The sequence below is a fragment of the Chelonoidis abingdonii genome, chromosome 2, assembly GCF_003597395.2.
Source record: "Chelonoidis abingdonii isolate Lonesome George chromosome 2, CheloAbing_2.0, whole genome shotgun sequence".
Taxonomy (NCBI): Eukaryota; Metazoa; Chordata; order Testudines; family Testudinidae; genus Chelonoidis; species Chelonoidis abingdonii.
Genome location: NC_133770.1, coordinates 291779996 through 291802604, shown reverse-complemented (window position 1 = coordinate 291802604; position 22609 = coordinate 291779996).

Here is a 22609-nt window from a genome sequence, read left to right as displayed (position 1 = left end):
CCAGCGGGGCAGTGACTAGGAAGACTGCCTAAGCCTGTTTCTGGAACCAAGATTTTCCGACCCCGGAAGGGGAAACAGTTTGGTGACCTAGCCGGAGAGCCAAATCAAAAAGTGAGAATGGAGCCGCAGACCCAGACAGAGAGGTGAAAGATGGTGGGCAACTACAGGAAGGAGTGTTGACCTTGTGATCTATTCCCCAGAATGACCAGGAGGAGGCGCCATCTGACCGGTGAGTGGAGCACCCCGTCACAGATGGGTTCACCTTTCTCTCCTATATGGCTGTCACACATTCCAGTAATCTCAGTGCCCCAGATCTGGCTCCATGGTGTAAATAACTAATGATAATCAAAGTGAAATCTCAGCAGGTCTCTGTGGGATGGAAAATCTATGATGTGAAGTGCCCCTCCTAATGAGGAAGAGCAGAGAGCTATAGCTCCTGGAAATGCAATAAACATCATTCATTGAAAAGAAATGAACCAATGATTAGTCTCTACAGCGAATTGATTTACAGGGCATATCCCAATAAATATGAACGCATCAGTAGTAAATAGCCTGGTAGACAAAGCAATTACTCTATGCTAAAGACACCTCTGGAGAAAGGACTTAGCAGAAAAAGAGAGATCGCAAGCTCAAGGGGGTTTCTGGGGCCACATGATATTAAACAAAACAAAGCAAAAACTGACACGTGCAAAGAATGGACAGTACCCCAAAAGTGGAGCAGATGGAGGTTGCCCTTAGTTGCATTGACCCCCTGGGGAAGGTAGTATTTAGGGCTATCTCCTTCCCAGGACCCATATTTCTTCCTTTTCCTTCCTGCCTTCTGTCTTACCAGCCTAACAACTCTCCTAGTCTCCTACTTCTGTCATCTGATCCTTCAAAAATATTGGCCTCATTTCCACTAAGGAAATTCCCAGCCATGCGCTGGCATCATCTGTGGGAACTAAAACAGTGCTGCAAAGGACGCACAATTGTGCAAACGACCCTGGAACCAATCTGAGAAAAACCATGACTGAGAAGAAGTGGGGGCACCTGCAGAGCAGCGGCCCGGTAGGCATGAGCTCTGGACTTAGTCTGTGTCTCTTGTGTTTGAACGGTGCCTGCTCTAATGGGGCCCTGACCCTGAAGGAAGCCTGTGGATGCCACTGTAATAGAAACATGGAATAAGAGAAGCCACCCGCTCTTGACTTCTAATCCTAGTTTTGCCGTGTGGCCTTCGGTAAATCGCTTGACCTCTCTGGGCCTCAGTTTCCTCATCGGCAAAAGGGGGATGCAAAGGGCTCTGTTGGTTTCTGTTTATAGCAAGTGCCAGTTCTAGGCTCCGAGCTCATGTACAACTCTACCCTAGAACCCTGCACTGCAGCAGAAGCCACTTCACCATCCCACTCCCAGGCCTGGGGACACGGTTAGCTATGGGTGTTGCAGGACGGGCAGGGAGTGCCAGTTCCTCAGCCAGCTGTGAGAACCCAGGGCTAGGGGACTTCAGAATTGCTCTAGCCCTGTGTTCTTAGTGAGGGATGGAGGAAAGTTCAGCTGTTGCAGGCTGTCTCTCAGGAAATGCAGCTGCTCTGATTGGCTGCCCTTCCCTAGAAGGCAGGGGAGTGCAGCCAATGAGGCAGGGATAATTTGGTAGCACTGTAGGAAGGTCTGAGAACTGGTAGAATTGACAAATCTGCAGAAATGACTTGGGAGCCGGGGCAGTCTTTGAAGTACAGGCCCATGTGTCATAAAGCAGCTGAGTAACTCTGAGATATACAGATGAGCATTTCCTCAGAGCAAGGTGTTGTCATCATTTTGGTCAAACATTTTATAAATAATTTCTGAGCCTTGTCATGCCTGTGTTTCCCCACTGGTAAACTGAGGATAGTACAACACATACCTACCTGCCTCTTTAGGGTGATTAATGTTTGTACATCAGTTTGGAAGCATAAAGCACTACATAAAAGTGCTACATGTTGTGTGTGACTGACTCCAGTCCTAATGCTATCCCGGCTACGTCCCCTGAGCTGTGGCACCCAATATAACTGTCTATTTAGCTTATATCCTCAGCAGCCTCTGCATTCTCTCACTGCACCTTGGAAACCAAAGTTCTATTCTTGCCAACTAATCACTTTCAGACGAACGGGGGAGTGCATGGCATCTTGGAGTTTTGCAATCTAAGAAAAGAAATGAGGACCTATTTTTAAAGATTATTTTTTCCCCCATGTGCTGCGACAAATCAGAGTTTGGGAGAACATTTGTAAAGCCGTCGCAATCTGCAAGGCGCAGTTCTCAGAAGTGTATCGGAGACTAGTAAATGATAGTAAGCGGAATACAAGGAAATACAAAAGTGCGGGGCTAGGATTTGCAACCAAACATGGAAATACGGGTAAATATTGGGCAATTCCAGAACATATCAGTCAGCAAATAGTCTGCAAAAAGCCACTGCTCACCCCCACACCTATTTTTAAACCCATCGATTTAACAGCCCACGATGGGGCATGGTTAATGAGATGTTTTTCAGTAAATATGACAGCAAAAAAACACTCAAAAAGCAAGCTCTTGCCTCCTTGATATATTTTACAGTTAAGGAACCCAATAAGCGAAGTAATGCCAATGATATACCTATAACATGATATGAAGAGTGCATTTTTATCATTAGAGTCTGGGGGAATTGCTTTAGCGCTATAAAGTCCTTTCGGCCTTTGGTCAGAGTAATAACTTTTCAATGTTATTAGTAGCTCTGTCAATTCTATTGCAAAGTTAACAAATTAGATGTTAGAAAAAGTCCCATTTGATCCTCTTGAAGGCTATTGTGTTCAGGAGGAAATACAGCACCTTGTGGTTCAGATCAAAAAGAGACCTTGGGCCTCTGTGCCCAAGCAGGGCCATGCTGGGTGACTAATGTTGATTGTGAGCTATTTATCCTTTAAATCATGTTCATGAACTGATTATGTTGCTTAACACATCTTTGGTGATTTGATTGTGAACCTGCAAGGACTTGAATAGAAACAGATTCAAAAGAAAATCTGCCACAGAGGAGCTAAAAGGCAAATGTAGCCTCTAGGTAAGGATGTTCTTGGTGCTCTGGTATTACCAAACAATAGCTCCTGATTAAAATGCCATTTTTGCAGTGCTCAGGGCTGCTGTGCATTCACATCTATCTTAAAAGAAGTGGGTTAAGCTGACTGAGATGTACAAGGGAATACTGACTTTGTCTGCAGATCTTTGTGTAGCTAAAAGAAATGACACTGTATTTCAGGTTTACAAAAAAATTGAAAGATAGATCATGGAGAAAACAGCAGTTACTAACCTGTTCTGTAACGGTCGTTTGTCAAGATGTATTGCACATTCCTTCCACGTTTGGTGTCAGTGTGCCCAGCACATGACTGTTGGAAACTTTTTCTCTCAGCTGTACCTGTTGGGTGGCTCGAATGCCCTCTCCTGCCATATGCTACCGGGTGGAGGTATAAAGGGCAGAGACGACTCTCCCTACCCCAGTTCTTCTTGCTGGAAAGTATTGCTGGGTAGGCGGGTAGGTTGTGGAATTGGCATATGCAACATATCTTGAAGAACAATAACAGTTATGGAACAGATTAGTAACTGTTTTCTCTTCTTCAAGTGATTGCTCATGTACATTCCACTCTTGGTGACTCTCAAACCATAAGAATGGGAGATGGGATTGGCGTCTTTTTCAATGAAGGTTGGAGAACAACTCATCTAAACTAGCATTGTCCATGGAGTCTTCAGCCACAGCATAATGGAGAGCAAATGTATGGACCGAGGATCAGGTTACACTACAAGCATCTGCAATTGGAACTTGAGCCAGAAAGGCTGCCAAGGCCAACTGTGACCTCATGAAATGAGCTGTGACTCTGTCAGGTGGAGTGACATTAGTCCAATCTTAGCACATGCATGTGCAGGAAGTGATCCAGGAAGAAATTCTCTGGATGGAGACTGATTGGCTTATTCTGTCCACCACTGGTATGAACAGCTGGGAGGTGTTATGAAAGCGTCTGGTTCTGTCCTAGTAAAACGGTCTGGCACTCCTGACATCCAAGGCATGCAAACGTTCAAGAAAGGGAAAAAAAGTGATCCGAATAACTATAGGCCTGTTAGTTTGACGTTTGTAGTATGTAAGGTCTTGGAAAAAATATTGAAGGAGAAAGTAGTAAAGGACATTGAGGTCAATGGTAATTGGGACAAATTACAACATGGTTTTACTAGAGATAGATCGTGCCAAACCAACCTGATCTCCTTCTTTGAGAAGGTGACAGATTATTTAGACAAAGGAATGTGGGTTAGATTAATTTCCTTCCGATTTCAGTAAGGCATTTGACACGGTTCCACATGGGGAATTGTTAGTTAAATTGGAAAGATGGGGATGAATATGAAAATTGAAAGGTGGATTAGGAATTGGTTAAAGGGGAGACCCAACGGGTTGTACTGAAGGGTGAACTGTCAGGCTGGAAGAGAGTTACTAGTGGGAGTTCCTCAAGGATCGTTTGGCCAATCTTATTTAACCTTTTATTACTGACCTTGCACAAAGAGTGTCATAAATAGATAGCTAAGGTTAATGTTCCTTCACCTGTAAAGGGTTAACAAAGAGACCCAAACACCTGACCAGAGGACCAATCAGGAACTGGATTTTTTCAAAGCTCAGGGGGGGAGAATTTTGGGTCGGTGTCTTTTGTCTGTCTCTCGCTTGAGAGGGCTTCTTTCTATCTTCAGCTTCTAATCTTCAGTTTCAAAGTTGTGAGTACAAGGTAGCAAAACAATAGGCTTATAGTTTTGTTTTGTATTTACATGTGGTGTGTTGCTGGAATGTTTAAATTGTATCGCTTTTTGAATAAGGCGTTTATTCATCTTTTTCTTTTAAGCAACTGATCTGTATTATGTCTCTTGATACAGAATATTTTGATGTCTTTTTTCTTTCTTTTTTTTTAAAGCTTTCTTTTTAAACCTGTTGAGTTTTCTCTGGTTAAGGCTGAGGAAGAAGGAGGGGGAAATCTCTTTGTGTTAGCTTGACTAGGTTGATCTGCATAGCCTCAGGGGAAGGTAAATTGCTGTCTCTGTTTTCATCAAGGCTTAAGTACAGTATCGCCAGATAACCCAGGGAGGGGAGCTGGGATGAGATAAAGAGGAGACAAAGGGAGGGGGTTTACTTCCTCTTGTGCCAGACTCAGGGCTCTGAGTCTGGGGCTCCCAGAGAAAGTTTGGGAGACCAGAGAGGAAGCCAAGTCCTGGGAATCACTTGGCGGTGGCAGCGAGATCAGATCTAAGCTGGTAATTAAGCTTAGAAGGTTCATGCAGCTTCTGAGTTATGAAACGCTAAGTCAAATCTGAGTAAAGTATGATAGAGCGGATTGCAATAAAGTTGCGATGATTACAAAGCTGGGGGGATCCAACACAGAAAAAGACCGGGATACCATACAGGAAGATCTGGATGACCTTGTAAACTGGAGTAATAGTAATAGGATGAAATTTAATAGTGAAAAGTGCAAGGTCATGCACTAGGGATTATAATAAGAAATTAGATATACATTGGGGACCATTCAGTTGGAACAACAGAGGAGGAGAGGGACCCTTGGGGTATTTGTTGATCGCAGGATGACTATGGCGCCAAATGCTATATGGCCATTAAAAAGCAAATGCGGTTTTAGGATGCATCAGGCGAGGTATTTCCAGCAAAGATAAGGAGGTGTTAGTACATTGTATAAGACGCTGGTGAGACCTCACCTGGAATACTGTGTGCAGTTTTCGTCTCCCATGTTTAACAGAAGGGTGAATTAACTGGAACAGTTCAGAGATGGGGCTACTAGGATGATCCGAGGAATGGAAACTGACTATGAAAGGAGACTCAAAGAGCTTGGCTTGTTTAGCCTAGCCAAAGAGGTGCGGGGGGATATGCTTGCTCTATATAAATATATCCAGGGGCTTAACCTTGGGAGGGAGAGGAATTTTTAGCTTAGTACTAATGTAGACACAAGGTCAAATGGGTACAAACTGGACACTAGGAAATTCAGACTTGAAGATTAGACAAAGGTTTCTAACCATTAGAGGAGTGAAGTTCTGGAACAGCTTTCCAAGGGTAGTGGGGGGCAAAAGACTATTCTGGCTTTAAGACTAAGCTTGATAAATTTATGGAAGGATGAATATGATAGGATAGTTTTAATTTTGGCAATTGTTCTTGGATTATCAGCGATAGGTCTGCTCAAGGTCTGCGATGGATGTTGGATGGGATTGGAGTTCTGCAGGAGATTCTTTCTGACTGCTGGCTGGGGAGGCCTTGCCCACATGCTCAGGGTTTAGCTGATCGCCATATTTGGGGTGGGAAGGAATTTTCCTCCAGGGCAGATTGACAGAGGCTCTGGAGGTTTTTCGCCTTCCCCTGCAGCATGGGGCATGGGTCACTTGCTGGTGGATTCTCTGCTTGAGGTCTTCAAACCACAATTTGAAGACTTCAATAACTCGGACATAGGTTAGGGGTTTTTAAAGAAGTGGATGTGTAGGGTTCTGTGGCCTGCTTTGTGCAGGAGGTCAGACTAGATGATCATATTGGTCCCTTCTGACCTTGAGTCTATGAGTCTATGAGTTGTTCCTCCCTCCCCATATGTGGCTTTGAATAAAAAATGGGCAAATAAATTGGCTGGTTGATGTGGAAAGAAGAAGCCATCTTTGGGATGAACTTTGGATGAAGACCCAGGTAAGACCCTTGTTCTTCAAAAAGATCATATACGGAGACCCCAACGTTAATGCCCACAGCAACCCTACACTTCTGACCAAGGTAATGGCCTCCAAAAATTCCACCTTCATTGATGGATGCAGCAGACAGCAGGTAGCCAACTGCCCAAACAGAGAACCCATAAGACTTGACAAAATTAAGTTTAGATCCCATGGTAGAACTAGGCCTTGCACCTGACTAAGTCTCTAAAAAAACATATGGACCTGTCACTTGAGAAAATAGAGTGATTGCTTTCAGATGGAACACTGAAATAATTGCCAGATGTAACTTGATGCAACTAACCACCACACCTTGGTGTTTCAGGTATAATAAGTAGTCTAGAACATGTTGAACTGAAGAACTGGTTAGTGATACTCCAACCTGACAAGACCAGATGGAAAAAAATGCTTCCATTTAGAGAGGTAAATAGCTCTTGTAGAAGACTTTTTACCTTTTAGCAGGACCTCTTGAATGTCTTTCAAGGAAGCCTGCTCTCTAATGTCTAGACATGGAGCATCTATGCAGTAAAATGAAAGGATTGTGGGCTTGGATGGAGTTAAGTGACTGATCCTGGAGATTAGGTCTGAGTCAGGTGAAAGTGAAATTGGAGGTTTCACTGACCATGCCAGGAAAGTGGGGAAACAGTGCTGATGGACCTATGCTGGGGCTATAAATAGGACTCTGGCCTGGTCCTGTCTTATCTTTAGAGATATCCTGTAAATGAGCAGGATGGGTGGGAAAGCATTGAGGATCCTGCTTGAACACATCAGTAAAAAGGCCTCTGTTATGGGACCTGGGCAGTGACCACACAGGGAGCAGAGTTGCTGGCTCTTTCTGTTGATGTTTGTCACAAATAGGTCCACCGGGGAACCCCTCACTGCTGGAAGATCTATTTGCTCACATTTGGGTGAAGAGATCACTTGTGGTGACTTGTAAACAATCTGCTCAGGCGATCTGCTAGATCATTCTGTATGCCTGGCCAGTAAGATGCTTCTAGATCTATCCAGTTGCTCATACAGAGCTCCCAGAGTAGAGTCACTTCTTGACAGAGTGAAGAAGAGTGGGCTTTCCGACTCTGTGTTGTCTGTGATGACTAACAGGCTGCTTCCCCTGATCTGCTATAGAAATACTTGGCATGTCTGTGTAGTGGGGCAGACTGCCCCCACTCCCTGTGAGAGTGGGCTGTGGTAGGCCAGGGTGCCTGCGCAGATGGGGAGCCAATCAGGGCCCAGTTTGCAGACAGCCAATCAGGGCCAGGCTCAGATGTATATAAAGGCTGCCCAGAGCAGGAGCAATCTGTCTGTCCCAGGCCTTCGACAGGGGAAGGTCAGTCTCCAAGGGAGGAGACTAGCACCGCGGACAGTGCAGTGCTGGCCAGGCTCGGGGAGGCTAGGGAGCTTGAGCCCGTAACCTGCCAGGCTGCAGGCCCTGAAAGGAAGAGGCTAGCGAGTGCAAGGGGCTGTAGGGGAAGTGGCCCAAGAAAACAGACAGATGAGGGGAGAGAAGGAGGACAGCGAGGCTGCTGCCAGAGGGTCCCTGGGCTGGGACCCAGAGAAGAGGGCAGGCCTGGGTCCCCCGCTTCACTCCTTGCAGTACACCCAGCCATTGGCCGTAGGGAGCGGCCATTAGACTACGCCAGATCCCTGACAAAAGGGATTGGACTCAGAGGGTAGTTGGGCACAGTGGCTGGAGTGTAGAACTGGTGATCACTGACCCCCAGAAGGGGGTCCAGATGGACTAAGGGACACTGCCGGAGGGCAGTGGCCTTGAAGAGGATGCCGCAGAGCAGGGAGCAACGTAGGTCCAGAGACAGCAACGGAGGGCAGAACGACAGATGGGACACCACCAGGAAGGGCGCTCCACTGGACAGAGTTAATTCCCAGAGTCACCAGCAGGAGGCTGGTGAGTCCCAACCTGTTACAGTCAGTCTGACAGCTTTCAGTTCTCTGACATCCATGTGTAAAGTTAAGGACCATAGACCCTGTGTCTGTACAGAACCCAGATGGGCTCCCAATCCTGGGGAAGAAGCATCTGTCACTAGCATGAGTGTCAATTGCAAGCAAGCTAATGGAACATCTGCACATACACTGGATGGGTTTGTCCACCCATCTAGGGGAGTGAGGACATAGGAAAGCAGTCTGACCACTGAGTCTAACTGATGGTGCTTGGTGAGTAGAATGATGCCAGCTAGCCCTACAGAGTTCTGAGGTGCAGTCTGGCATATTGAACGATGTAGGTGAAAGAGGCCATGTGACCCAGAAGCCTCAAACAGTTTTGCGCTGCTGTGAGCAGGTAATCCTTCAGACTTGTAACAATTGGTCAGATGGCCTGGAACTTGGAGTTAGGAAGAAAAGCCCTGGCTTGAGATGAGTCCAATACAGCCCCTATAAACTCTATCCTCTGGATAGGAGAGAAGAGAGATTTGATTAACAGTCCCAGAGCATTTAACATTCGCTGGATCAGGGCAACACTGTTCCGCACTTATAGTTTGGACTGGCCTTTGGCAAGCCAGTCACCAAGGTAGGGGCAAATCTGTACTCCCGAGGAATGCAGCTACTACTGCCATAATTTTTGTAAAAACCCTAGGAGCTACAGACAGCTCAAAAGGTAACAGAGTGAACTGGTCAAGATTTTGATTTACCAGAAATCAGAGGTACTTCCTGTGAGACTGATTCATTGCCACTTGGAAGTAGACAACTTTTAAATTGAGGGAAACATACTAATCCCCAGCATCCAGGGAAGGGATAATAGAAGCTAGGGTAACCATGCAAAACTTTCTAAAGAATTTGCTGAGATGATACTGGTCTAAAGTTGGTCTGAACCCCCGAGTTGCATTTGGGAGTAGGAAACACTGGGAAAAAAACTCCTTCCCTCTGCGACCACATGGAACCTCCTTTATGGCTCCCAAGAGAGAGAGTGATTGTACTTCATGAATAAAGAGTTTCTTGTGAGAGTGGTCTCTGAAGAGGGTCAGGGATGGATAGAAGCAAACTGGAGAGCATAGCCCACTTCCAATGTGCCCAAGAGCCACTGATCTGAAGTAATTCAGGACCAAGCACTGTGGGAGTGGAATAGATGGTTTACTAGTGAGGGAGTTCAGGTCTAGAGAGATGAAGATTGGTATGGCATCAAAATGCCGCCTTTGCATTCCCCAGGTGCCTTGAAGGGCCTGGAGCAGGAACCAAAGCAGCAGAATGGAGAGGCCTATGCCTATAACCCCTAGACCTGTTTTTTGGCAGGTCCTGCTGAGAAGATGTGGAATATCAGTGTGTCTTCTGTGGCCGTTCATGCTTCCTAAGCACTGCAGATGGGTATAAAGGTCTCTAGAGCCACCTTGAAGTCCATAGGTTAAGTCCATGGAGATTGCTAACCATCTGGTTAAAAACTAGAGAAGGACCATTGAATGGCAAGTCTTGGATAGTACTCTGGACTTACTGGGGAAGATCAGAAATCTGCAACCAGGATGATCTACACATGGCCACTGAGGAGACACAGGATTCTAGCTGCTGAGTCAGGTGTGTCCAGTCCCACTTGCTGTGAAATTCTTGTGACTAATCTGCTCTCATTGACCAGGGAAGAGAACTCCTGCCTAGCATTCCCTGAGAACAGCTCTCTGAACTTTTCCATAGGGCCCCACAAAATAAAATTGTATCATCCCATTAGTAATATGCAGCTGCAACCCCATTGTCAAATAAATATTTCTGCCAAATAAGTCTAGCCTCTTAAAGCCTTTTGATTTGGAGGTGGAAGCCTGGTGCCCTGTTACTCTCTCATTAGCCAACATGATGACTATTGAGCCTGGAGGTGGGTGAATATAAAGGTACTCAAAACTTTGGGAGGGCACACAGTGCTTTCTTTCTGCCTTTTTACAGGTGGGAGACAAAGAGGATGGAGTCTGCCATAAAGCCTTTATTGGATCTAGTACTGCCTCATGAATTGGCAGAGGTATGCTGGAGAGACCCACTGATGAAAAAATGTCCACTAGGCAATGTGAGGACTACCTGATCTCTTCCACCTGCACACCTAAGTCTGCAGTCACTCTCTTTAACAACTCCCGATAAACTTTAAAATCATCAGGAGTGGGTGGATTTGTCCTGGATGAAACAGTCTTATCTAGAGAGGATGAAGAGGAAGCCAGGACTGGAGGGGGTAGAATCTCTTCTACCAGCTTTTGCTGTGGTTCTGATGCTCGGTACCAGGCCTGGTACTGGACTCTGGGGATGGAGCTGCTCGGTGCATAGACTCTGCCTTCTCAACAAGGATACTAAGTGTGCACTATGTGGGGAAGATCTGAAAGCTGGGGAAAACCCCAAGGGTTCCAAAACACTCACTGGTATGGAGCAGGGCATTCGCACATTCCCCGGTCAGGTCCCATTGAAGGGTCATGGTGGTAGGTTGGGGGAGAGGTTCTTTGATCAGACTGGTAGGCCTTGCTTCAGTGTTGTTAGATGTAAGTGTCTGTTACAGCTATCCCCCTATTCCATTTAGTTTCTTACAGCTGTCCCCATACTCCATTTTGTTCTCCTCCTGTGGCCGCCCCTCCCTGGCTGTTAAGTTGTTTACCAGGGCCACTGCCCTTCTCAAAGGGAGGGCCCCTTAAGTTGTTTACCAGGAGCCATTGCCCTTCTCAAAGGGATGGCCACTTGTGCTAAGTGGGACCACTGCCCTGTTCAAAGGCTTACTCCTCGTTATCACCTTGTTAACCTGGGCCTGGTGTAGGGTAGCCAATGTCCAGAGCTGCAAGACCTATTGTGTTTTTAAGATCTCTGGGCATGAGTCATAGGCCTCATGTGCTTTTGAGTCACCATTGCACAGGACTCTGCCCAGGCATGTGTCTGTGCTCACCTACAGTTTTTCCCTGCCTTCCTCTCCTCCTCTGTATCAAGAGGAGCCAATCAAAAGTATGGCGGGAAACTGCCTGAGTTTGCCTTTAAAAACAGAACATTTTTGAAACTACAGCAGAAAGGTTCCTGCATTGCCTGGTCTGATCAGCCAGGGGTTCTGGGGGTCCTTTCTCTGCTCTCGTTTTATTTTTGAGCATACCCCATTTTTTGACCCCCCCACACGGAAGAACGAATAATCTCCTGATTATTGAGACCGTACCTAGCCTTCTGATGTTCTTCTGCTTTTGGCCTCTGCTGCTTCCTTGGGGGCTGGTAAGAATCCCTCTGTGGAAACTCTCTATTACTTTTATTTTATTTATTTTAGCTTGTGGCTCTGTCTCTCCAGCACACGACTCAAGCTAACCTTGGTCTGTGTCTTAAAACATCCTAACTCCGTGGCACTTTGCTGCTAAAATAAGTTTGTGCCGCTGCTAAGCTCTGCTCCTGTGGGCTTTGCCTTGGGGCTCTCTGCTTTCAGCTGGTATCCACTGCTGCAGCCACCATCCTTGGTTCCTGGGAGCTGTATCCTGGGCTGCCAGCTTGCAGCCCCCCCCCCACTGCTGCTAAGGGGCACCTATTAGAATCAGGTTCTTAGTCTAGATAGTTGTAATTTCATTTTGCATAGCTGTGGTTAAGTTAGTTTAGAGAATTGTTTGTAATGTGCTCTGTAAGTTAGGTTAAAATTGTCGCCATTGTGTTCGTTACTTGCAATTTGTGTAGTCTTGGTTGTTAGATTATAGATAAGATTTTGCTGTGTTCTCTATAATTGTGGTTAAGTCTGTCTTCCCGCTGCCCCCAAACCTCAATTTGTATTACTGAAGTCTAGCATAAACCCCATTGGTTACCCTTTTTTCTCTCTAACCACACCTCACTTTTACATTTACACTACTGTGCACATTTTACCATAACTGTTAGTTGGCTATATGCTGGCGTGCACACCCTTTACATAGAAATTGTTAGCTTCCTGTTACATTTATACTTCAGTGTTAATTGGTTACCCCACTATTAAACCCCCTATGCTATTTACTAAAGAAACCCCTCCCCGATTGTCTACCTTAACAAACCCCATACCTCTCACTACTGAATTTTCCCTTTTTGCATTTTCTTAATAAAGTTTATTTTACACCCACTAGGCAGTAGTTGTTCCCCCAAGATCCCCTACCTGCTGGCAGGTCAGTGAAGATCCTATCTGTAGCTCCAGCAATGAAGATTGCCTTCCTGACCATGGAGGGGCTGATCCATCAGTGCCGGAGACCAGTGCCAAAGCCTGACAATGGGTGGAGCGACGTCATCATAAATGGTACCTAGGTCCCACCGGTCGGGGAAGCAGGGAAATTCACTACTGGAGGTTGAATCGCTGGTGTGTTTGTTTTATTTGCTCAGTAATCTGCTTTAATCAGTTTGCTGTCCCTTATAATCACTTAAAATCTACCTTTTGTAAATAAACTTGTGTTTTGTTTATTCTCAAACCAGTTTGTGTAATTTATACCTGGGGGAGGGGGCAAAAAGCTGTGCATATCTTCCTCCACATTGAGGGAGGGGGTGGGTTTCATGAGTAGTACAGATCTCGGTACAGCACAAGACAAGACAATTTTGGGTTTACACTCCAGAGGGGGTGTGCACTTGAGTGCTGGGCAATCCTCGATGAGTTTTCCCACACAGAGACGATCTCATGTCCTTTTGCAGCTGGGTGTGGCCCTACCTCTGTTTGTGCTAGAGGAGGCTTGAGGGCCTGGCACAGCAGGACAGGGAGTGGGGAAGCCCAGGCTGGTGGAATAGGTGGGCTCAGTGGGGCCCTGTAAGCGTCTGGACTCACTGCTGTGGAGCCTCCTGCTGGTGACTTCCGGGAATTAGCTCGTTCCAGCTCCGGAGTCCTCTCTGCAGGCCATTGATCCGCCTTACCGCTTACTGTTGGCCCTCGTGTCCCTCCCTGGACCCGGTGCCCCTTTTACCTGGGGTGCTGCCCCCTGGCAGTAACCCCTTTCTCTCAAGGTATCCCCCTCCCAGGGGAGCCCCTGCCCGCTACCCCACCTCACCTCACCTCAGTATATGGCTACTGTCAGTCATTGTCTAGCCCCCGCACCCTGGGACAGACTGCAGTATCAGCCTACTCATCACAGACAAGGTTGGGTTTGGAGCTGCCTTTGCCTACCCCTGGGCTGCCATCTGCAACCCCCAGTACCTATTAGCCCAATGCTAGGACGCAGCCTGGGGCTTTCCAGGCTGGAGCTCCCCAGCTCCTCTGTCTTTCCCCAGTCCTGCTCCACTCAGGTACCCTCTGTCTAGCTCTCTGCAGCCAGGCCCTTTTCCCTCTACAGGCAGAGGGAGACTGAGACTGCTTCAGCCCAGCAGTCCCTTTATAGGGCCAGCTGAGTCCGTTGGGGCATGGCCACAGCTGCGGCTGTTTCCCTACTCAGCCTGGGCTGTTTACCCAGCCTGCCAGCCCTCTCTCAGGGCTGGTTCCAACCCTGTCAGGGCTGGAGCGGGTCACCACCCTGCTACAGTCCCCAGTACCCCAGAAAGGTATGGGGGGGAGCAACCAGTTGCACACTCCTCCAAATTTGTGCCTACGTATCAGGTGCCCTCTACTCCACTCCTCCTCATCCCTCTTACCAAATTTTAAAAGCTCTGCATTTCTTCCTCAGTACGAGTGAGGGAGAACAGTGCCAGGATTCTGCAAAAGCTGGCGGTGCACCTCTCACTGATGTTTAATTTAAAATTAACTCCTCTAATTATACTGAAGACTTGACTATATATAGACAACCTACATTTACAGAGGCTGAGAGAGAGACCCATGCTGGTATTGAGCAGAGGCCAACGATCCTTGCAGGTGGTAAGAAGGAACTGAGGGGGAGCGGGGAGGGTGAGTTGCTCTGCCCTTTATACACGTGCACAGTGATACATGGCTGCAGGGTGAATTTGAGCCATCCAATGGGTACTGCTGAGGGAAAAGTTTCCCAGAGGTGTGCACTGGGCGCACTGGCACCAAGAGTAGAATGCACAGATGAAATCACTTGAAGAAGAATAGCAGGTAATTTGGTGTGATGCCTAAAATTTAAAAGGGAAAGGTTGGGGGGCTTTTCACCTCTGCTACCCTCTTTGAATATTTACCAGCCACTTCTGGTCTTTGAATCCCATAGCGTTAGAAGAACAAGAGTTCACTGACAGCAATAATTCTACTACTTAGCATAATAATAATAATTAATAATAAATAATAATAATACTTACCAGTTACATAGATCTCTTCATCAGTGTGTCACAAAGCACGTCGCAAAGGCACACAAGCACAATTATCCTTAGTCTCTAGGTGGGGAGACTGAAGCACAGCTCACACTGGGAATCCATGGCACAACCAGTAGGCTAGCTCAGAACTCCTGACCTCTGATCCTGTGCTTTATCCACCGCTTTCCCATGCTGACACGTTTTGTTGATCTGCAGGTGTCTGGAATCAGGGCCTGCAGCAGAGTCGATCTCTGGGCAACCAAACAAGCACAGCTATCCTGTAGTAGGCTGGCTGACTGGCTACACTGCCTGAGTGGTTGGAAGCCCCAGATGCAGCAGCAGTTCACTTTTTGCTCAAAGCAACCACCCAAGGCTGTGCCAGCTCCTGTGCCAGCTTGTTCCCAGCTTTTCTCCAGTCCTGTTCCAGCCCTGCTTTTGCCTTGACCCCAGCCTAACCCCTGTCCTGCTCTCAACAGCGATCCCTCGATACGAAGATGATGTCTGCTGGGCGAAAAGTCATTGATGAGATTTAGGTTGGATGAGAAGTTCAATCCGTGCTCACTCCAAGTACCCCAGCCCTTACCCTCAGCTCTGATTCCTGACTTTGGATCTGACCTTTGGCCTCTGGCTCAGGCTCTGACCATTGGATCTGATTCCTGACTTGGACTTACTTCCCTTAGCTCTGGCCTCTGGGCTCTGATTCCTGACTATCACTACTGCTGTAGGCATGACCATGCACACCCTGGTCACTGACAGCAGGGAAAGTCATCAGAGAAAATTAGTTGGGCTTTTTTCAAGCCAAGACCTGGGAGAGTTGATAAAGCAAGAAACTTTCTCCTCAGAATAGCTTTCATTTGCTTGAAGGGCTGAGATTAGATGATAACAGAATAGTTGCCATCTCTAGCAGGTGTTACATATATGTGTCTAGAAATTGGGTCTTGGACCAAACGGGAAATGGTTTTGAATCAACTGTTGAAATGGCACAGGCTGTATTTCTGAAAATCTGCTGGAGTTAAGCTGAAAATTACATGAAACAGAAATGGAGGTAATTTTTGTGTGTGAATGAGAGAATGGAATCTCATCCTCAATACCTCAGAGAGGGCAAATGAGATTCAAGTGATAATAAGTGTCTGTTGGATTTCTGCTTGGTTACTAATGGTTTGAGTTTAACTGTCAGAAAAGAACTGTGAACCCAGCAAGCGATGCCTGGAAGTCAAAGGGCTTCTTCATCCATAAGGTGCAAGTCCCTCTCAGATGTAACAACTCATTAGGAGGAAAGAAATAAAAGACTGAGCAAAGCAATTAGCAGCTGTTCTCTCTCTTAGCTGATTTTCTTTAAAATCAGTGGAACTGTCAAAGTTGCATTGAAGCTAGTAGGCTGCTAGCATTAAGGTATCCCACTAACAGAAAGGGGTGTGTGTTGCTCCATTTGCTTTGCCTGGTCTGAGATTAGATAAACTGAGCTCCATTCACATACTTTGCACTGAGCCTGATGGCCAGAGAAAGGCAGTGGGTGGTTTATCAGTTCTTGCAAATGCTTACTGCTCCAACTCTGGCTGACCCAGGAGATTAAGGAAGCATGAAAATTAACCCTCAGGTGTGACGAGGCATCCACAATTCTAATAAAATTTGCTTTGCAGTTAACTTTTGACACTCCATTATTTTGCCTTTTCTGGACAGTCTTGGCCCTTTGTTTGTGCCTAGGAGCAGGAGGTCGAAATGCTCTGAGAAATGCTCTCCTGGTGGTATTTCCTCTTTCACTCCCTAGTCACTTGTCATTGAATTTATCATTGAGAAAATATCTCACCATCTCCTTGCTCAGCTGGATCTCTTCAGCCCTCTGGCCACATTCCTTTACAAGCCCTTTCCCCTCCTGTTCCCTGTGGAACCCCCAACTCCATCCTTTGTGTCTCATATAAACCTAGGAGTCCCCACTGGGGGCTCTCTCCACAGCCTCTTTCTCTCACAAGGCAGCCTCTCTTTTGCACACATTCCACACCCTATTTATCACCCAAGGGTCACCTTGTCCGTCCGCTTGGTTTCCACAGCACTGCCTTCTCTTAGTGATCTCCCAACTTCTCTGGATATTCCTTTGGTATCTCCTTTGATAGACTGTCCTCCTCTCCTCTCCCATTTTTCATGGGTGCCCCATAGGACTGGCTGCATTCTTTTCTCACTCTGTGCCCACTCAGTGACTTCATCTGCTCACATGGAGTCAGTTATGGTAATCATCTTGGCAGTTCACAAATCTAACTCTCCACTCTTGACCTGTCCCCCTCAGTTCATTGATGCCATTCTAGACCCATTTCCTTGATATTAAATCCTAGATGCAGATATCAACTTCAAATTGATAAGTCAGCAATAGAATTCCTATCTCTGCCTACCACCCCGTTTGCACCTCTACTCGCTGTCAGGGTTGAATACACCACCATCCTCTACTTCACTCAGGCCCAGAACCGTGTGTGTATGTGTTAAACTCTTCCCACTCCCTATCCTTACAACTAGGCAAGCCCAATTTTTGTTCCGTCTTCATACAGAACATTTTTAAGGACAGATCTTTTGTCGCTGCTCACACTTCTAAATTTTCATTCAGGCCAACATGATCTCATCTTGATTATTGTAATCTTCCCGCCTCTGGATTCCATGACACCATCTTCTCCCATCCACATAAAGCACAGGACACCTTCCTTGTGCATCACATGACCATATCTTTGAATCCTTCCATTGGTTCCCCTTCCTCTTATCAAGTTCAAGAACTTTCCCAAGCTTGGCCACCCTTGTCCTTGTCTCTTACCCCTCCACTCCATTAATTCCAGACCTCATTTGTCTACCGTTATCTCTGTGCTTTCTTTATCCTCTATCCTCTATGTCTGCAAAGCACTTCATGAGCTCATCTCCAGACCACTATCCTTTCTGTAATTAAGGTCCTTCTGAAGACTCTTTTGTTCTAGTGCCTACAAAAATTAGTTACGTTCTATTTGTTTATGTTCTTTAATGTGTTTATCTCCATCAAATAGCCAGGTAATCATACTGATATTGCCCTCTTCTGCCCCTCCCAGCAGACTCTTTGCCCTCTTGAATTGTCTGAAATTAGTTTGCAAGGGATTTTTAGATCATCATATACCTCAGCATAGGATGGTTGAGTTGCACTGCTGACAATGTGCAGATACTGAACTGACTCCCACTCAGTGGAAATATCAAAGACATATTTCAGCGGCTCGGTTCTTTGAGATCACCATACAGCATAGAATGTTGAAGAGACGTGTATATCAGCTACTGTCAGGGATTTAGATGTCCGCTGCGATCAATGAAATAAATCCAGAGCCGTAACTGAGGATCACGTAATGACCTAATGGTACAGCCATCAAAATATCAACAGATTTCAGACTATGTTAATTGCGTGAGGGCTAAGAAACCAGAGAGTTTCATTTGGTTGTTCTTCACAGGGAGATGAGCATCTCTGACGGTCTTGATCTTTCCTTTTACTTTTCTTGGGGTTTTTTTTGGAAACTGTTTTCTCTGCAATCTTAAGTGGCTGCAGAATGGAGCTGAAGAGAGAAGGCAGATGTTAATTCAGTAAAACCCTTCAATAACAGAATCACTATCAAGAGAGCTCTGCCTGGTGTACAACACAGCTCAGAGTCTTATGGTAATTTCTTGGATAATAGTGTGGTGTGTCAGACGGCAGCTGCCTACCTTCATTCACTATAATGCTCAACAACTTCAAACAACCAGACAGCTGAGATGGCAACGAATTGGTGTTTTAGGGCCATATTCTGACTCAGATTGTGCTGCGTTGATAAAGGCTTATTCAGGATTTTCCTGCTGAAACAACCATCCACACACGACAACAGTTAAGAAACAGCAAAGAATTTGCACAGGCTAGAAAACAGTCTGGGCTAGTTCCCATTACATCTGAGGTGGTGCACGATTACATGAGGGATCATGAGTTGTTACCATGTCAAGAAAGCTCCTGTCATAAAACATGATAGTAGAAGTTACAGACCAGAAGTAGACTTATATTTTTTTGACTGTAAAGGTTAATAAGTTCAGATGATCCTGGCTGTCACCTGACAGAGAACAATCAGGGACGGATACTTTCAAATCTGGAGGAGAGGGAATTTTGTGTGTGCTGTTAGTTTGAGTGGTGTTCTCTCTCGGTTCTGAGAAGTGACTAGATGTGCGAACCAGGTTTCTCTTCCAATACGGTCTTGTGAGTTCAAATAGTGAGTATAGGCAATAGGTGAGTTAGGCTTATGGTTTGTTTTCTTTATTTGCAAATGTTATTTTGGCTGAGGAGTTCAATATGTGTATTTGGCTGGGAGGATTTAATTGTACTTGTATACTTAGGCTGGGGCTTATTCCCAGGTCTGTAGCTGAAAGACCCTGTAACTTATTCCATCTTAAATTTACAAAGATAATTTTTACTGTTTTTCTCTCTTTAATTAAAGTTTTCTTGTTTAGAACCTGATAGTTTTTTTTTTTATTCTGGTGTGAGACCCCCAGGGATGGGTTCGATTCACCAGGGAATTGGTGGGGAGAAAGGAGGGAAGGGGAGCGGATTGCTAATTTCCTTTGTGTTAGGATTACTGTCTCTCTCAGTGAGAGTCTAGGGAGGGGAGAAGAGAGGAAGGCAGAAGGTGCATTTCCTCTCTGTGTTAAGATTCAAGGAGTTGAAATACAAGTGATCTCTCCAGGGTAACCCAGGAGGGGAAGCCTGGGCAGAGGCAACGTGTGGGGGAAAAGGTTTACTTTCCTTGTGTTAGAACCAGAGGATCTGGGCCTTGGGCTTCCTACCGGGCCACGAGTTTTGTGCTCGAAACTCTTTGCGGGGACCAGCAGTCTGTACAGGTGCACTGGAGATTCTGGTTTGGTGGCCTCAGCTCTACAATACTAAGTCTGGTCCTATCTTGAGACTTAGAGGAATTCATGCTGGTATCCCATCTTTTGGACACTAAGGTTCAGAGTGGGGAATTGTACCATGACAGCTCCCTTTTGTACTCCCTCAATCCTGAGGCTGCTTTGTGGATGACTGGTCCCTGAATATAATTTAGAGCAGCCTGGCGTAAACTCTAACTTACTCTAGCTGCTAAAGGTCCCAAGTGACTGATACAACAACTGCTGATAAGCTGGGGAGCCTTGTAGGACCCATTAAGCTGGCTCCATGCAACTAGGTGATCTTCTTACACTGATCCTCCCGTGACCTGCTACCCCAACTTTAATGTCCTTTTACAGCAGAGGTGCAGAGCAACATGGCTGCAACATAGACTCTGGGCCACAATCTTCAGAGGGCTGTTCTTGTGAACAGGTGGAAGAAATCTTTTTTTCTTCCTCCTTATATATTTTGATGTTGTTGTAGAATCAGCTGAGGACAAGACTTTGTGAACATGAGATGTGTTTCCTGGAAATGGAGGATGAGAGGAAACCATTTAAACTGCTCAGTGGCAGACCTGTGCTGTACTCACAAAGAAAGAACTATGATCGTTCAACTGTGCAGGCTAGATTGGGTCAGACAATAGGATAGCGTCACCAAAACTTTCTAGGAAGTTGAAGTGATGCAGAGTTAAATGTTTAATATTTGTGTTATGCGAGACTTCACTTTGGTAGCCCAGCTTGTTACTAAACAACCAATTAGATAAAGAAATCAAGGCTTTTGTTTGTTTATTCAAGGGGAAAATTACTGTCTGACACCTTCAGGGAGAACATTACCCTGTCTTCTCACTACAAGAAGGCTATGTCAATGTTTCTGAATGACAATCTGGTATTTGACTGTGTGAGAAATGCAAAGCCTGTGGTCCCTATCCCCAGAGGTGTCACTAGGACCCAGAGGTCTAGTCTGGACACTTGGGGCCTGATCCAAAGCCTACTGTAATCAATAGAAAGACTCCCATTGATTTCAGTGGGCCCTAGCTCAATCCCAGGAGAGAAAATGACCTGAAGGCAATGTCACAGAGGCTTATCCTTTTGTGTGTTATTCCTTCCCTTTAATGTCTCATCATGATTCCTCCACACGAAGAACCTGGATGGCTCAGGAAAGTGAAAGAGCCTTTCACTCCTAGGGCATGAATTCAAAGCCAGCCCAGATCAGTAATCTTAAAAATCCATGACCATTTCCTGGCTTTTCATTGGTCTTGGTGAAATGAGTTGCTGGTCTCAGAGTAATCCTTTGTGCCCAGGTGTCCACACCACAAAGCCACCATTACAACCACTACCCTTATTTGTACACTCATGGATTAAAAAAGGGTGAAAAATGTGATTGGGCCTGGATACAATTATCCTCTTAGCCTATAGGTGTCCCTGTTAGAACATGGGCAGAGCTGAGTGGAGATGTTTATGTACTGCCTTGTTATACTGGCTCTGTGAATTGATAGTGGACTCTGATCTCTAGGGCTGTCAATCTGGCTGCTTATAAAAGGTCTGAGATTTTCATTGCCTCATTAGATTTCATGCTGCAAGCAATAAACTCTGCAGCCTGCAGCAGAGGCTATACTAATTTGAAAGCTATTTTTTTGGCGATGTTATGCAGATACTATTGTGATTTAAACTGGACCTACAGCTGTACAGATTGTCTTGACTAAAGGCAAACTTTTAATGGTGGTAGTTGATCTCCTTGATTTATCCCTCTTCCAAGTACTCCAAACCATTAGATGCGGCCATGTTTTTATGGCATTCTTGAAAGCAGAGTTAAATTAATAATCTATAATGAATCATTAGCGGATTTTGCTGCATTTTCTTTCTGCTTAGTGGCAATGAAATTCTAGAATGTGTTTGTTGTTCACAATTGCCCTCATATTTCCCCCTTGTAGGCCTGACTAAAAGTCTATTGAAGGCACTAGAAAGATTACTATTGACTTCATTGGGTTTTGGATTAGGCCTTAATTTCATAAATATTTTCAAAGGCACTAATGGGATTTAGGTGCTCAGTTACCATTAATTTCCTTTTTTGTCCATTCTCTCTCTCTCCTCCTACTTCTTTTGTTTCTTCTCTCATTTTCTGTCATCTTTCTACGTATTTTTGCCATCTTGCTGTCCATATTTTTATTCCTATTTCCACCTCCAATAACTTCCTTCCAGTTCCCACTGCTCTTTTTCTGCCTCTCTGAGAAGTCCTTAGTAATCAGCCTCCCTCAGTTTTTTCTCCCTCTTCATTTTCTCTTCAGTTCCTTCTCTCTGTCACTCACTCCATCTTCTCTGTGCCACTCTTCCAGATCCCTCCCACTTCTCTTGGTGAGTACATCTATGCTTGACTTTGTTCTCAGTGGTATTTTAATACATGTCCTCTCACATGATAGCATCTTCTCTAGAATTTGCAACACAATTGTTCTAGAAACAAAATTGTCTGTTTCTAATTGTGTCTAATGAGGATGAATGCTAGGGGCAAAAACAACTAGCAACTAAGGTTTGTCCCCTGTCCATGCTAAAATTTGCAATCATGGTAGTTAGAGGAGCTAAAAACTCAAGAGTAGACATAAGCAATGGGCTTAAATTGAAGCAAGGGCAGTTTAGGTTAGACATCAGGAAAAACTTCCTAACTGTCAGAGTGGTTAAGCACTGGAATAAATTGCCTAGGGAGGTTGTGGAGTCTCCATCATTACAGATTTTTAAGAGCAGGTTAGACAAACACCTTTCAGGGATGGCCTAGCTAATACTTAGTCCTGCCATGAGTGCAGGGGACTGGACTAGGTGACCTCTGGATGTCCCTTCCAGTTCTATGATTCTATGATTATTATTGCAATAGTACCTAGAGACCCTACCCAAGATCAGAGCCCTGTTGTGCTAGGGCCTGTACATACACATAGAGACT